At 52.0% G+C, this 15,033-nt stretch overlaps 1 long non-coding RNA gene across 10 annotated transcripts; it reads left to right on the top strand.

Annotated features, from left to right (window-relative positions):
- The first annotated feature begins 2,718 nt into the window (after nt 1-2,718).
- LOC128087073 (uncharacterized) lies at nt 2,719-12,925 on the top strand. 10 transcript variants are annotated; one of them, XR_008209655.1, is made up of 8 exons: nt 2,719-2,856; nt 3,010-3,122; nt 5,613-5,774; nt 7,393-7,465; nt 7,669-7,830; nt 9,449-9,521; nt 9,725-11,577; nt 11,781-12,490. It is a non-coding gene; the product is annotated as an uncharacterized LOC128087073 (long non-coding RNA). The 10 variants fall into 10 exon arrangements; XR_008209658.1 differs by lacking the exons at nt 2,719-2,856; nt 3,010-3,122 and adding exons at nt 3,668-3,718; nt 5,337-5,409; XR_008209657.1 differs by lacking the exons at nt 2,719-2,856; nt 3,010-3,122 and adding exons at nt 3,674-5,409; nt 12,778-12,925 and having other exon boundaries at nt 11,781-12,039.
- Nucleotides 12,926-15,033: the final 2,108 nt, after the last annotated feature.

The raw sequence follows: 15,033 nt of genomic DNA, 5'->3' as shown, positions 1-15,033 counted from the left end.
AATCTTCTTGTCAAAAATAATTCTGTATTTATGCAAATTGAATGCTCTACTAAATCTCTTCTGTGTAGTTTCAACTCCCTGACCATAAAGTAAATTCCATGTTTAGCTTGATTTTACTTAAATAATTCTATAAGCAAAAGTAACAATAAATTAAATAAGATTGTTTGAATTTCTATGACAAATTCACTGATCAAGTCTTTGAAACCTGGTTACAGGACATGCATTGCTTGTGCTCAATGCTTATTGACAATGGTCCCACAGATACTAAGAAATTACACATCATCAAAAATTGCCTCGGAGCCGTAAATGTTAATGAAGCACATTTCATAAATTGCATTAATTTCTCGCAGTACATTGTAAAACCTAATTTTATGACTGAAGAATTCTAGCATATATTCAAGATTAGCATATGTTTCTAAAATGTGTTAGTATGTTTATATACAAATGTATGCTTTTATGCCAAGTTTGGTATAAGATGGGGGATTAGTACCACTACTGAAATTGTTAAAATAATATTTTAATGAAATAGTTTTTCCTTACCTTTTAATCAGAAAATTTGATCTTTCTTAACAATTTACAGTGATTCCATTGTTCAGAATGGACACAGAAAACTTATCACAGTGATAAAGTGACAAACTTCTCCCATAAAATATGCAGAACTACATTTGTCAATAAAATTATGGTCTGTATATCGTTGTTTCCCATTTTGTGTAAAGGCAAAGTCATTGTAAATACTTCTCAGTTTGTATAGTCAGGCTCATAAACTGATCTATGTGACAAACTGATGGAGGTGCCAGACTCATGCAAGTACCAGGCACATACTAAGGGCCTTATCCAAAGTCAGAATCCCTGGTTAGGAGACTTTCCCTTACTTCCAAAATATTTTAGGTCAATCTCCCTTTTTCCTTTCATGCTATGTCCCTGCGACACATTGTTCAAAGCAGTTTCCTGTAAATTTCTCCATCAGTTTAAAACACCAGATTCACTGAATCATAGACACTGTAGGTAGATAACAATCTTTTCCCCCCCCCCCCCCCCCCCACAGTGTATGCTAGTAACATGACAATGTTCCAATGCTTAATTAAGCTACCTTAAAATACTAAATACTAAAATGAGAAGATTACAGACTAGACAGGTGAACTTTGTTGCCCCAAAAGATGGTAGAATAAATTATTAAACAACTTAGTTATGAGCATAGAGGATAGCAAGGTGAAGAAGCAGCTGAAATGGATTTGTAAGAAGAACACTTGTCAAGACAAATAAACTTTCTCTTCTAATCAATGATTGATCTATATATATATGGCATAAAGCAGGAGAAGTGATTTTAATGATAGAATGAGAGGTTTCACATACTATTTTTTGTTAGCAAATATTTTTGTAAAATCACCATATGGCTAGAGAAACAGTTAAAAATCATGTGCTAATAACCACTGGTTAATAGAAAGTCTGTCCCAAATCCTGTTCTGGTCAGCACTAACATTACTTGCCTGATGGCTGAAATATAATGTAGGTTTACACAAAGTCTACACACAAATTGAGACAGATGACATACTTCTGAAACAACTGATCTCGATAGACTAGAGAAACTGTGTAACACACACACAAAAAAATAGAATTCAGTTTGATGAGAACAAATTACCATTCTCAAAAAAGTGATAGTAAATACAAGATGGGAAATAAGTAGGTGATCAGGAAATCTGAAAAGTTAAACTGCTGGTGTGTATAGTCATATAATCACTGTATGCAATTACTTTACGTATACAAATAATTCTGCTCTTTAACTTGATGAGGTCTCATGGATAATTTTGATCAGTTTATGGAGTAATGCTTTTGGTACTGGAGTCAGTCCTGAAGAATATGATCAAGAAGGCAAAGCATCTATGAAATATGACTGGTAGAAAGGTTGAAACAACTAATTTTTTATTTTAGAGTAAACCTAAGAAATGTAAGGTTTTTAAAATATATATATATTTTTTAAAAAAAGAAGCCATAAAAAGAAGGGTACTTTCTATGAAATACTGATCTTAGTTTATAGAAAATTAAGCCGTTAGTTATTAAGAAAGACTTTCTTAAGGACTTCCTTGTGCTAAGAATATCTAAATACATAAACTAGTTAGTAAGCAAGTCTAAGTATGTAAAAATTACAAGGACCTCTCAGAAAGAAAGAATGTTTAATTCAATTCTTAGAAAAAAAAACAAACAAAATAAGAGTTATTTTTTCAAACTAAACTTTGAAAAAAGTTAAGAAGCCACATTTACCACTATTTTCACCAGATTTTTATAATTCTCAGAGAAGATTACACATCACTCCACACCTTGCAGCTACAAAAAATTCTATATTGAAACTTACAATTTTTCTCTCATCTACTCCTAAATAAATAAATAAACAAACAAATAAAAATTGTATTTCTCATGATAGTTAAAAATACTTTCATAATATATTTAATGTGCACCTTACTGTGTTTCTATCAGGCTATAAACAGGTGAAAGAAGTGCAGCTGCACCCATATCCCAGCTGTGTGCTGTTAACCCAAGGAGCTGCTCAGTCACTGCTGTGCCCTGACCAGGGGGCGGTAGAAGTGAAACTGCAGATCGAACTCGAGAAATAAATGGCTACAATGAGATACAATCTGTCTGCTAAGTGTTTAACTAGGTGAGATGGGGCCATCAGGCATCATCTGTTTTCATATTTTTCTCACTGTAGCAATATTTCAAAGTTCAGAAGGGATCTTCCCTATGGGGGCAGACACCTGGGAAGTCGATGCAACTAAGCAAATAAACGCCAGAAGAGAAGAAGCTCCGAGAAAGTGCTCGGTTTATGAGACGAGACCACCTGTGAGGCGGCCCTGCTCTGAGGTGAGATAACTTTCAGATAACCCCGACCCAGCTGCATCCAAATGAAAAAGGCGCAAACGGTGCAATGAGATTTTTTTCATTTAAAAAAAAAAAAAAAAAAAAAAAAAAAAGCGGGAAGTAAGAGCTGCGTTCTTTGCTCCTATTGGCTGGCAGGCAGTGGGACACCTGGCGCACGACGGGCAGGTGAGAGACAGCTGTTTTCCTCAGAGTGCGATAGGCGGGTGAACGTTCGAAGAGGAAGCCAGAAAAAAGCTGTACGGTCTAAGGTGAGGGGACAAGTAGCATTGCTGCTGGGCTTGAAGGAAGGATGTTGGCGGCGGCGGTGGGGCAGGATGGCGTAGAGCAGGAAAGAGACAGAGTCGCCAAGGAAGGTTGGTGGGTTGAGAGGTGGCGGAGGTGGGTGTCGTTCCCAGCTGAGGAGGACGTGAGAGGGGGTGGGAGGTGGGAATCGTTCGTGGGGCTGATGGGCGCCTGAGGGGATGGGCGGGGGAGAGTGGAGTCGTTCCTGGGCTTCAGGAGCTTTGATGGAGTGTGAGTGGAGGCGGGAATCGTTCCTAGGCTGAGGAACGGTAGGAGTGAGGGAGGAGAGGCGAGAATTCTTCGTGCGCTGAGGGGTGTCTGAAGAGGGGAGGCGGCGGGAATAGTTCTCTGGCTGAGGAGCGCCGAGTGTGAGGGAGGAGAGGCGGGAAAAGTGCGCGGGCAGAGTGACTGACGGACGAGGGGTACGGTGAGGGAGGGGGGGAGTCGGGCACAGCAGCGCCTGACGGGAGCAAAGATCAACGTTACCGGGCTGAAAAAGACAAATGCCGTTCAAAAGCATGTCACATAAGAGTAGAGCATTGCCGGCCCCTTGGGTGACCAGGTGGGCTTTGTGCTGGGCGACCTCCCTGCAACCAGGGCTCGGGTCTTTTGCTGTAGTTGGCCTTTTGCCTTGTTGCTCCTTTGGCTGCCCGGGGAGTGTGGCCCCCTGTACGGAGGGCGAGAGCCACCTCTCCGCACCCGAGTGGGAAACGGAGCTCGCTGGACCCTGAGGGCACCCTGTAAGCAGGGTAGCGCCCTTTCCCTGCCACCCTTCCTCCCGCCCCTCGGCGCGGTTACCTGCTGGTGACCTGCCAGCGTGACAGCCCTGTAGTCGGGGTGCGTGTCGCGCCATTTGGCCCTTGGCCCCCTGAGAAAGACCCCCTGGCACGTTGAGGTCCGTGGCCTCCGTGCAGCCTGGGGGCGGGTCAGAGGCTCTTGTCTGCTGCTCGTGGATCCGGGTTTTTTGCCTGGTCATTGGCTGCGCTGTGTTCTCCTTCCCTTCTGGAAAGCCGTACCTGTGTGCGAGTGTTCCCCTTCCTTTCCTTGTTTGCGTTTGCGTGGGTGACAGAGCGATTGAGCTTTCCTTGTAGGCCTCCCTGAAAATGGCTGCAGCTTAGCTTTGGCTTTCCAGGGGGGAATGGAGGACTTGATGCATCAAGTCAGCGGGGTGTTCCCGCTCAGTCCCGCGAGTGGAGCGGGTGTCCTCTTGTCTCACCCCTTTTTTTCCTTAGGACAGAGCAGCGGTAGCGCGGTAGTTCCGTGGCCAAGGCCGCCCTGTAGCCAGGGCTCGGGTCTGTGCCTGCGCGGATGCCTGTCCTGCTGGCGATGTGCCGGCGTGGCAGCCCTGTACTCGGGGTGTGTGTCACGAGCCCTGGGTCCCTCTGTTCCCTGAGCAGCCCGCCCTCCTGTAAGCAGGTCTGGGGAGGCTGCAGTAGCGCAGCCGGCTGCTCTAGCCAGCTTGTGGGAACGACCCCTCCCTGGCCCGCTAGAGGGTGCAGGTTGAGGTGCTGCTTGAGGTTGGGGTGACCTCCCTTCTGCGTGGGTCGAGGTTGCTCCCTGGGCTCCCAGACATGTGGTGCTGTGCTGCAGCCGGGCAGGCCGGCCCGTCGCTCGGGCGCTGGCAGGAGCTGCGTGCTCCGTGGGGCGTTTTGGAGATGGTGAGGCGTGGGGTGCTGTCCTGTAGCAGGGCTGTGCGCCCCCCCCACCCGGTCTTGGTGAGATGATTTCTGAGGAACCCCTTGTACTCAAGTGGGTCTCTCTGTCCCCGGCCTTTCAGAGGCATGGGGCTGGGCTTGCACCCTACCTGGAAATTGGGACTTCTGGATCGTGACCGTGGCCTTTGGCCCTACCGCCCCACTGCCTGGCTGCTGAGAGTCGTTCCTGCTGCTGTGGGGGAAACCGAGCTCTGTGGCTCCGTGGGTGTTGTGGGCCCGCCTGTAATCAGGGTCTGGGTGTGGGAGCCTTTGTGCTCTGCTGGCAGCCTGTGTGGGGAGACCGCCCTGTTAGCGGGTGCCCCTGACTGGGAGAGAAGGAGCCTCCCTCAGGGCTTGGGACCAGGGCTTCCCTGTAAGTGAGGGCGTGGCGCTGGAGTCCCAGGCATTTTGCAATGGAAGCCGTGGCTGGGGCCTCCCTGTAAGCAGGGACGAGCCGACTCTTTGGCCGCTGCTTTGTGTGCCCAGCTCTGTTTGCCCAGGCTGCCCGACTCTGCGCCCTGCTGCAGCACCAGCCAGATCTCCGCAGTGCATCGATGTGGTGAGGAAATCTGCTTTAAGTTGTGTGTTGTGTTTTTGTTTTTGTTTGTTTGTCTTCTGTGTCAGTTGGGGGGTGGGGAACGTAGGGCCTCTTGTGTCTGGGTGGTTGTGTGCGGGAGGCCCTCGGGGCACCTGCTTCCCTGTTTCCTTTGGGTGGGGCAGTTGGTGGTCCTCGGGACTAAGGGTGGCCTCCTTCATCTGAAGGATCAGCTGGTGAAGAAAGAAGAATCAGGAGGTGGAACACCAAGGCAAGAGCGAGCAAGAAGAGGAAGGAAGGAGACTACTACAGATGGGCAAAGAGAGAGGCTCCCTGGGCAAAAGCATGTCACATAAGAGTAGAGCATTGCCGGCCCCTTGGGTGACCAGGTGGGCTTTGTGCTGGGCGACCTCCCTGCAACCAGGGCTCGGGTCTTTTGCTGTAGTTGGCCTTTTGCCTTGTTGCTCCTTTGGCTGCCCGGGGAGTGTGGCCCCCTGTACGGAGGGCGAGAGCCACCTCTCCGCACCCGAGTGGGAAACGGAGCTCGCTGGACCCTGAGGGCACCCTGTAAGCAGGGTAGCGCCCTTTCCCTGCCACCCTTCCTCCCGCCCCTCGGCGCGGTTACCTGCTGGTGACCTGCCAGCGTGACAGCCCTGTAGTCGGGGTGCGTGTCGCGCCATTTGGCCCTTGGCCCCCTGAGAAAGACCCCCTGGCACGTTGAGGTCCGTGGCCTCCGTGCAGCCTGGGGGCGGGTCAGAGGCTCTTGTCTGCTGCTCGTGGATCCGGGTTTTTTGCCTGGTCATTGGCTGCGCTGTGTTCTCCTTCCCTTCTGGAAAGCCGTACCTGTGTGCGAGTGTTCCCCTTCCTTTCCTTGTTTGTGTTTGCGTGGGTGACAGAGCGATTGAGCTTTCCTTGTAGGCCTCCCTGAAAATGGCTGCAGCTTAGCTTTGGCTTTCCAGGGGGGAATGGAGGACTTGATGCATCAAGTCAGCGGGGTGTTCCCGCTCAGTCCCGCGAGTGGAGCGGGTGTCCTCTTGTCTCACCCCTTTTTTTCCTTAGGACAGAGCAGCGGTAGCGCGGTAGTTCCGTGGCCAAGGCCGCCCTGTAGCCAGGGCTCGGGTCTGTGCCTGCGCGGATGCCTGTCCTGCTGGCGATGTGCCGGCGTGGCAGCCCTGTACTCGGGGTGTGTGTCACGAGCCCTGGGTCCCTCTGTTCCCTGAGCAGCCCGCCCTCCTGTAAGCAGGTCTGGGGAGGCTGCAGTAGCGCAGCCGGCTGCTCTAGCCAGCTTGTGGGAACGACCCCTCCCTGGCCCGCTAGAGGGTGCAGGTTGAGGTGCTGCTTGAGGTTGGGGTGACCTCCCTTCTGCGTGGGTCGAGGTTGCTCCCTGGGCTCCCAGACATGTGGTGCTGTGCTGCAGCCGGGCAGGCCGGCCCGTCGCTCGGGCGCTGGCAGGAGCTGCGTGCTCCGTGGGGCGTTTTGGAGATGGTGAGGCGTGGGGTGCTGTCCTGTAGCAGGGCTGTGCGCCCCCCCCACCCGGTCTTGGTGAGATGATTTCTGAGGAACCCCTTGTACTCAAGTGGGTCTCTCTGTCCCCGGCCTTTCAGAGGCATGGGGCTGGGCTTGCACCCTACCTGGAAATTGGGACTTCTGGATCGTGACCGTGGCCTTTGGCCCTACCGCCCCACTACCTGGCTGCTGAGAGTCGTTCCTGCTGCTGTGGGGGAAACCGAGCTCTGTGGCTCCATGGGTGTTGTGGGCCCGCCTGTAATCAGGGTCTGGGTGTGGGAGCCTTTGTGCTCTGCTGGCAGCCTGTGTGGGGAGACCGCCCTGTTAGCGGGTGCCCCTGACTGGGAGAGAAGGAGCCTCCCTCAGGGCTTGGGACCAGGGCTTCCCTGTAAGTGAGGGCGTGGCGCTGGAGTCCCAGGCATTTTGCAATGGAAGCCGTGGCTGGGGCCTCCCTGTAAGCAGGGACGAGCCGACTCTTTGGCCGCTGCTTTGTGTGCCCAGCTCTGTTTGCCCAGGCTGCCCGACTCTGCGCCCTGCTGCAGCACCAGCCAGATCTCCGCAGTGCATCGATGTGGTGAGGAAATCTGCTTTAAGTTGTGTGTTGTGTTTTTGTTTTTGTTTGTTTGTCTTCTGTGTCAGTTGGGGGGTGGGGAACGTAGGGCCTCTTGTGTCTGGGTGGTTGTGTGCGGGAGGCCCTCGGGGCACCTGCTTCCCTGTTTCCTTTGGGTGGGGCAGTTGGTGGTCCTCGGGACTAAGGGTGGCCTCCTTCATCTGAAGGATCAGCTGGTGAAGAAAGAAGAATCAGGAGGTGGAACACCAAGGCAAGAGCGAGCAAGAAGAGGAAGGAAGGAGACTACTACAGATGGGCAAAGAGAGAGGCTCCCTGGGCAAAAGCATGTCACATAAGAGTAGAGCATTGCCGGCCCCTTGGGTGACCAGGTGGGCTTTGTGCTGGGCGACCTCCCTGCAACCAGGGCTCGGGTCTTTTGCTGTAGTTGGCCTTTTGCCTTGTTGCTCCTTTGGCTGCCCGGGGAGTGTGGCCCCCTGTACGGAGGGCGAGAGCCACCTCTCCGCACCCGAGTGGGAAACGGAGCTCGCTGGACCCTGAGGGCACCCTGTAAGCAGGGTAGCGCCCTTTCCCTGCCACCCTTCCTCCCGCCCCTCGGCGCGGTTACCTGCTGGTGACCTGCCAGCGTGACAGCCCTGTAGTCGGGGTGCGTGTCGCGCCATTTGGCCCTTGGCCCCCTGAGAAAGACCCCCTGGCACGTTGAGGTCCGTGGCCTCCGTGCAGCCTGGGGGCGGGTCAGAGGCTCTTGTCTGCTGCTCGTGGATCCGGGTTTTTTGCCTGGTCATTGGCTGCGCTGTGTTCTCCTTCCCTTCTGGAAAGCCGTACCTGTGTGCGAGTGTTCCCCTTCCTTTCCTTGTTTGCGTTTGCGTGGGTGACAGAGCGATTGAGCTTTCCTTGTAGGCCTCCCTGAAAATGGCTGCAGCTTAGCTTTGGCTTTCCAGGGGGGAATGGAGGACTTGATGCATCAAGTCAGCGGGGTGTTCCCGCTCAGTCCCGCGAGTGGAGCGGGTGTCCTCTTGTCTCACCCCTTTTTTTCCTTAGGACAGAGCAGCGGTAGCGCGGTAGTTCCGTGGCCAAGGCCGCCCTGTAGCCAGGGCTCGGGTCTGTGCCTGCGCGGATGCCTGTCCTGCTGGCGATGTGCCGGCGTGGCAGCCCTGTACTCGGGGTGTGTGTCACGAGCCCTGGGTCCCTCTGTTCCCTGAGCAGCCCGCCCTCCTGTAAGCAGGTCTGGGGAGGCTGCAGTAGCGCAGCCGGCTGCTCTAGCCAGCTTGTGGGAACGACCCCTCCCTGGCCCGCTAGAGGGTGCAGGTTGAGGTGCTGCTTGAGGTTGGGGTGACCTCCCTTCTGCGTGGGTCGAGGTTGCTCCCTGGGCTCCCAGACATGTGGTGCTGTGCTGCAGCCGGGCAGGCCGGCCCGTCGCTCGGGCGCTGGCAGGAGCTGCGTGCTCCGTGGGGCGTTTTGGAGATGGTGAGGCGTGGGGTGCTGTCCTGTAGCAGGGCTGTGCGCCCCCCCCACCCGGTCTTGGTGAGATGATTTCTGAGGAACCCCTTGTACTCAAGTGGGTCTCTCTGTCCCCGGCCTTTCAGAGGCATGGGGCTGGGCTTGCACCCTACCTGGAAATTGGGACTTCTGGATCGTGACCGTGGCCTTTGGCCCTACCGCCCCACTACCTGGCTGCTGAGAGTCGTTCCTGCTGCTGTGGGGGAAACCGAGCTCTGTGGCTCCGTGGGTGTTGTGGGCCCGCCTGTAATCAGGGTCTGGGTGTGGGAGCCTTTGTGCTCTGCTGGCAGCCTGTGTGGGGAGACCGCCCTGTTAGCGGGTGCCCCTGACTGGGAGAGAAGGAGCCTCCCTCAGGGCTTGGGACCAGGGCTTCCCTGTAAGTGAGGGCGTGGCGCTGGAGTCCCAGGCATTTTGCAATGGAAGCCGTGGCTGGGGCCTCCCTGTAAGCAGGGACGAGCCGACTCTTTGGCCGCTGCTTTGTGTGCCCAGCTCTGTTTGCCCAGGCTGCCCGACTCTGCGCCCTGCTGCAGCACCAGCCAGATCTCCGCAGTGCATCGATGTGGTGAGGAAATCTGCTTTAAGTTGTGTGTTGTGTTTTTGTTTTTGTTTGTTTGTCTTCTGTGTCAGTTGGGGGGTGGGGAACGTAGGGCCTCTTGTGTCTGGGTGGTTGTGTGCGGGAGGCCCTCGGGGCACCTGCTTCCCTGTTTCCTTTGGGTGGGGCAGTTGGTGGTCCTCGGGACTAAGGGTGGCCTCCTTCATCTGAAGGATCAGCTGGTGAAGAAAGAAGAATCAGGAGGTGGAACACCAAGGCAAGAGCGAGCAAGAAGAGGAAGGAAGGAGACTACTACAGATGGGCAAAGAGAGAGGCTCCCTGGGCAAAAGCATGTCACATAAGAGTAGAGCATTGCCGGCCCCTTGGGTGACCAGGTGGGCTTTGTGCTGGGCGACCTCCCTGCAACCAGGGCTCGGGTCTTTTGCTGTAGTTGGCCTTTTGCCTTGTTGCTCCTTTGGCTGCCCGGGGAGTGTGGCCCCCTGTACGGAGGGCGAGAGCCACCTCTCCGCACCCGAGTGGGAAACGGAGCTCGCTGGACCCTGAGGGCACCCTGTAAGCAGGGTAGCGCCCTTTCCCTGCCACCCTTCCTCCCGCCCCTCGGCGCGGTTACCTGCTGGTGACCTGCCAGCGTGACAGCCCTGTAGTCGGGGTGCGTGTCGCGCCATTTGGCCCTTGGCCCCCTGAGAAAGACCCCCTGGCACGTTGAGGTCCGTGGCCTCCGTGCAGCCTGGGGGCGGGTCAGAGGCTCTTGTCTGCTGCTCGTGGATCCGGGTTTTTTGCCTGGTCATTGGCTGCGCTGTGTTCTCCTTCCCTTCTGGAAAGCCGTACCTGTGTGCGAGTGTTCCCCTTCCTTTCCTTGTTTGCGTTTGCGTGGGTGACAGAGCGATTGAGCTTTCCTTGTAGGCCTCCCTGAAAATGGCTGCAGCTTAGCTTTGGCTTTCCAGGGGGGAATGGAGGACTTGATGCATCAAGTCAGCGGGGTGTTCCCGCTCAGTCCCGCGAGTGGAGCGGGTGTCCTCTTGTCTCACCCCTTTTTTTCCTTAGGACAGAGCAGCGGTAGCGCGGTAGTTCCGTGGCCAAGGCCGCCCTGTAGCCAGGGCTCGGGTCTGTGCCTGCGCGGATGCCTGTCCTGCTGGCGATGTGCCGGCGTGGCAGCCCTGTACTCGGGGTGTGTGTCACGAGCCCTGGGTCCCTCTGTTCCCTGAGCAGCCCGCCCTCCTGTAAGCAGGTCTGGGGAGGCTGCAGTAGCGCAGCCGGCTGCTCTAGCCAGCTTGTGGGAACGACCCCTCCCTGGCCCGCTAGAGGGTGCAGGTTGAGGTGCTGCTTGAGGTTGGGGTGACCTCCCTTCTGCGTGGGTCGAGGTTGCTCCCTGGGCTCCCAGACATGTGGTGCTGTGCTGCAGCCGGGCAGGCCGGCCCGTCGCTCGGGCGCTGGCAGGAGCTGCGTGCTCCGTGGGGCGTTTTGGAGATGGTGAGGCGTGGGGTGCTGTCCTGTAGCAGGGCTGTGCGCCCCCCCCACCCGGTCTTGGTGAGATGATTTCTGAGGAACCCCTTGTACTCAAGTGGGTCTCTCTGTCCCCGGCCTTTCAGAGGCATGGGGCTGGGCTTGCACCCTACCTGGAAATTGGGACTTCTGGATCGTGACCGTGGCCTTTGGCCCTACCGCCCCACTGCCTGGCTGCTGAGAGTCGTTCCTGCTGCTGTGGGGGAAACCGAGCTCTGTGGCTCCGTGGGTGTTGTGGGCCCGCCTGTAATCAGGGTCTGGGTGTGGGAGCCTTTGTGCTCTGCTGGCAGCCTGTGTGGGGAGACCGCCCTGTTAGCGGGTGCCCCTGACTGGGAGAGAAGGAGCCTCCCTCAGGGCTTGGGACCAGGGCTTCCCTGTAAGTGAGGGCGTGGCGCTGGAGTCCCAGGCATTTTGCAATGGAAGCCGTGGCTGGGGCCTCCCTGTAAGCAGGGACGAGCCGACTCTTTGGCCGCTGCTTTGTGTGCCCAGCTCTGTTTGCCCAGGCTGCCCGACTCTGCGCCCTGCTGCAGCACCAGCCAGATCTCCGCAGTGCATCGATGTGGTGAGGAAATCTGCTTTAAGTTGTGTGTTGTGTTTTTGTTTTTGTTTGTTTGTCTTCTGTGTCAGTTGGGGGGTGGGGAACGTAGGGCCTCTTGTGTCTGGGTGGTTGTGTGCGGGAGGCCCTCGGGGCACCTGCTTCCCTGTTTCCTTTGGGTGGGGCAGTTGGTGGTCCTCGGGACTAAGGGTGGCCTCCTTCATCTGAAGGATCAGCTGGTGAAGAAAGAAGAATCAGGAGGTGGAACACCAAGGCAAGAGCGAGCAAGAAGAGGAAGGAAGGAGACTACTACAGATGGGCAAAGAGAGAGGCTCCCTGGGCAAAAGCATGTCACATAAGAGTAGAGCATTGCCGGCCCCTTGGGTGACCAGGTGGGCTTTGTGCTGGGCGACCTCCCTGCAACCAGGGCTCGGGTCTTTTGCTGTAGTTGGCCTTTTGCCTTGTTGCTCCTTTGGCTGCCCGGGGAGTGTGGCCCCCTGTACGGAGGGCGAGAGCCACCTCTCCGCACCCGAGTGGGAAACGGAGCTCGCTGGACCCTGAGGGCACCCTGTAAGCAGGGTAGCGCCCTTTCCCTGCCACCCTTCCTCCCGCCCCTCGGCGCGGTTACCTGCTGGTGACCTGCCAGCGTGACAGCCCTGTAGTCGGGGTGCGTGTCGCGCCATTTGGCCCTTGGCCCCCTGAGAAAGACCCCCTGGCACGTTGAGGTCCGTGGCCTCCGTGCAGCCTGGGGGCGGGTCAGAGGCTCTTGTCTGCTGCTCGTGGATCCGGGTTTTTTGCCTGGTCATTGGCTGCGCTGTGTTCTCCTTCCCTTCTGGAAAGCCGTACCTGTGTGCGAGTGTTCCCCTTCCTTTCCTTGTTTGCGTTTGCGTGGGTGACAGAGCGATTGAGCTTTCCTTGTAGGCCTCCCTGAAAATGGCTGCAGCTTAGCTTTGGCTTTCCAGGGGGGAATGGAGGACTTGATGCATCAAGTCAGCGGGGTGTTCCCGCTCAGTCCCGCGAGTGGAGCGGGTGTCCTCTTGTCTCACCCCTTTTTTTCCTTAGGACAGAGCAGCGGTAGCGCGGTAGTTCCGTGGCCAAGGCCGCCCTGTAGCCAGGGCTCGGGTCTGTGCCTGCGCGGATGCCTGTCCTGCTGGCGATGTGCCGGCGTGGCAGCCCTGTACTCGGGGTGTGTGTCACGAGCCCTGGGTCCCTCTGTTCCCTGAGCAGCCCGCCCTCCTGTAAGCAGGTCTGGGGAGGCTGCAGTAGCGCAGCCGGCTGCTCTAGCCAGCTTGTGGGAACGACCCCTCCCTGACACTGTGTACAACCCCACACTGGCTTTGTGGTGCTCATGCAAGGGTTGTCTGCTTCCTTTTTTTTTTTTTTTTTTTTTTTTTTGGTGTTGTTTTGTTTGCTCTTTGTTTCATCTTGTCTTTTTTTTTTTTTTTTTTTTTTTCAGGTTTTACTCTGCTCCATCATTGATGTGCACGTTTGAAGGATCTTGTTGGTTGTTTTTTTTTGTGTGTGTTTTTTTTTTTTTTTTTAGAATCTTTTATATCTTTTATGTCATAGATTTAATTTTCTTTTTGAAATATCCTTGTTTCATGTTCTTTGTTTTATGCTGTTACAATCGCGGCATTAAGAAATTAAACTGTACTTTTTTTTTTTTACATATGTGTTTGAATAATCATTGTTTTGAGACTGTTATCCCTTTTCTTTTGTGAGCTTCAGTTGTTTATTTTGTTTCACTTCCTGTGTTGTTTGTATTAATAATTTGTAATTAAAACATTGGTGTATGATGCTAGTAACTTTTTATTATGAAACTTTTTATTGTCATAGTAATTGTTATTATTTTTTAGAAATCAAGTTAAACCATGTTTTTGTGCAACAATTCCAGGCAATAAATATGTGTATGTGTTTTTAATAATAGCTTTGAGTTGTTTGAGTTTTTTTTTTCTTGTTTTAATATTCTAGCTATTAACATTTTTCCTTAGTTTTATTTTCTGTTTTCCTTTAGTCAAAAAGTGGCATTGAAATGTAATGACTCAACTGCTGTGAAGTTGTTTGTTAAGTGAAGTACTAAATTTGTGGAGTTTTTAGTTTGGCCTTCTTTAATACTGCTCAAAATATTTAATAACTGTTACTAAGTGTGTTAGAGGTTGTTCTGAAACGCATTTTCTGTTTTAGTTCCACTAAGGAAATTTATGTGAAGAACTTTTGAAGTGTGGAGCTTCATTTAATTGAAAAACAAACCAGTTCCAGTCTTTCTGCCGGGTGCAGATGACAGTGCTCATTTATTCTCAGGTGCCAGGTGTGTTCTTCTGTGTGTTCAGTGTGGAATGGTTGGCCCTTTGGTTAAGGTTCAGACTGTTAACATCTTTCGTCGTTGCTTTGATCACTCGAAGTGCACAGAAGACAAAAATTACATTGCTGCAAAGCTTTCTGGGCTACTACTTGGTTTGTTTTTTGTATCTAATGTACAATCAAGGTATAATAGCAACCAAGGAAATAGGGCATTTCTGAATGAACATTTAATGCCTCACTTTACTTGGACCCGCCTTTATTGATACGTATTTTGGGTATTCTTCACCTACTGAGTTTAAAGATTCCTCGTTCTACATAATGAAGGAAAATGAAGACTTCGAATTAGTGAATGAAAATAGTACAAGTAATGTTTTAAGAATTATTGAAGTATTTTTAAAAATTTGTAATCATATATGGAATGCTTCAAAATTCTAAGAATGTTAGCTATGAAACAGTGTAGTAATTAGTTCTCCTTACACAAGTTAATTCAGTATGAATTTCTCTATGCAGTTGCTTATTAGCAGTTGAGAGAAGTCTGAATCATTTATGTACTTTATATATTACATCATTGTCTTTCTATTTTGTAACTGTATTCAATTTAAGCTTCCTACTGGAAAACTTATGGCAGTGAACAGCTACAGAAGTGTTGACCTGCATAACATAGTCATATATGTATGATCAGAACAACTCACCTGACATTGAAGAGGTAACTTCTTTATAAAGAATACATTTAAATCACAGCTGAAGGAGCTATGTCAGCTTTCAAGTACCACAATAGGAGAAGAAACTGAATTATCTGGAGGCTATCTCAAGATGAGCAAGGAAGAAGATCATTAGGAGGAAATGTTAGTTTATGAAAAAGATCTAATATTTTTTATGTAGTTTCTTTGCTTGATTTTTTTTTTTCCTTTATCTTAATTTCAGTCATCTGTTGGGTTTTTTTTTTTTTTTTTTTTTTGACAGTAGTCTCTTGCTTCAAACAACAGTATCAACAAAAGCCACAAACAGGGAGCTGTGATGCAAACCAACATAAAATAGATGGAGAACCTCTTTAAATGTCTTTACCATCTGAAATATTTTAGTACAGATTTGTACACATGGACTAAGTCCATCAGAGTGCACAAAGTTACAATGAAAAGTCATGTGTTGGACTTAATTGTGAACAGCAAAATTTTCTTTGGT

Source organism: Tympanuchus pallidicinctus, unplaced genomic scaffold (genome assembly GCF_026119805.1).
Source record: "Tympanuchus pallidicinctus isolate F22 unplaced genomic scaffold, pur_lepc_1.0 scaffold3, whole genome shotgun sequence".
NCBI classification, from domain to species: domain Eukaryota; kingdom Metazoa; phylum Chordata; class Aves; order Galliformes; family Phasianidae; genus Tympanuchus; species Tympanuchus pallidicinctus.
Note: the sequence above shows the minus strand (reverse complement) of the source record. Positions and strands in the feature narration are given on the sequence as shown.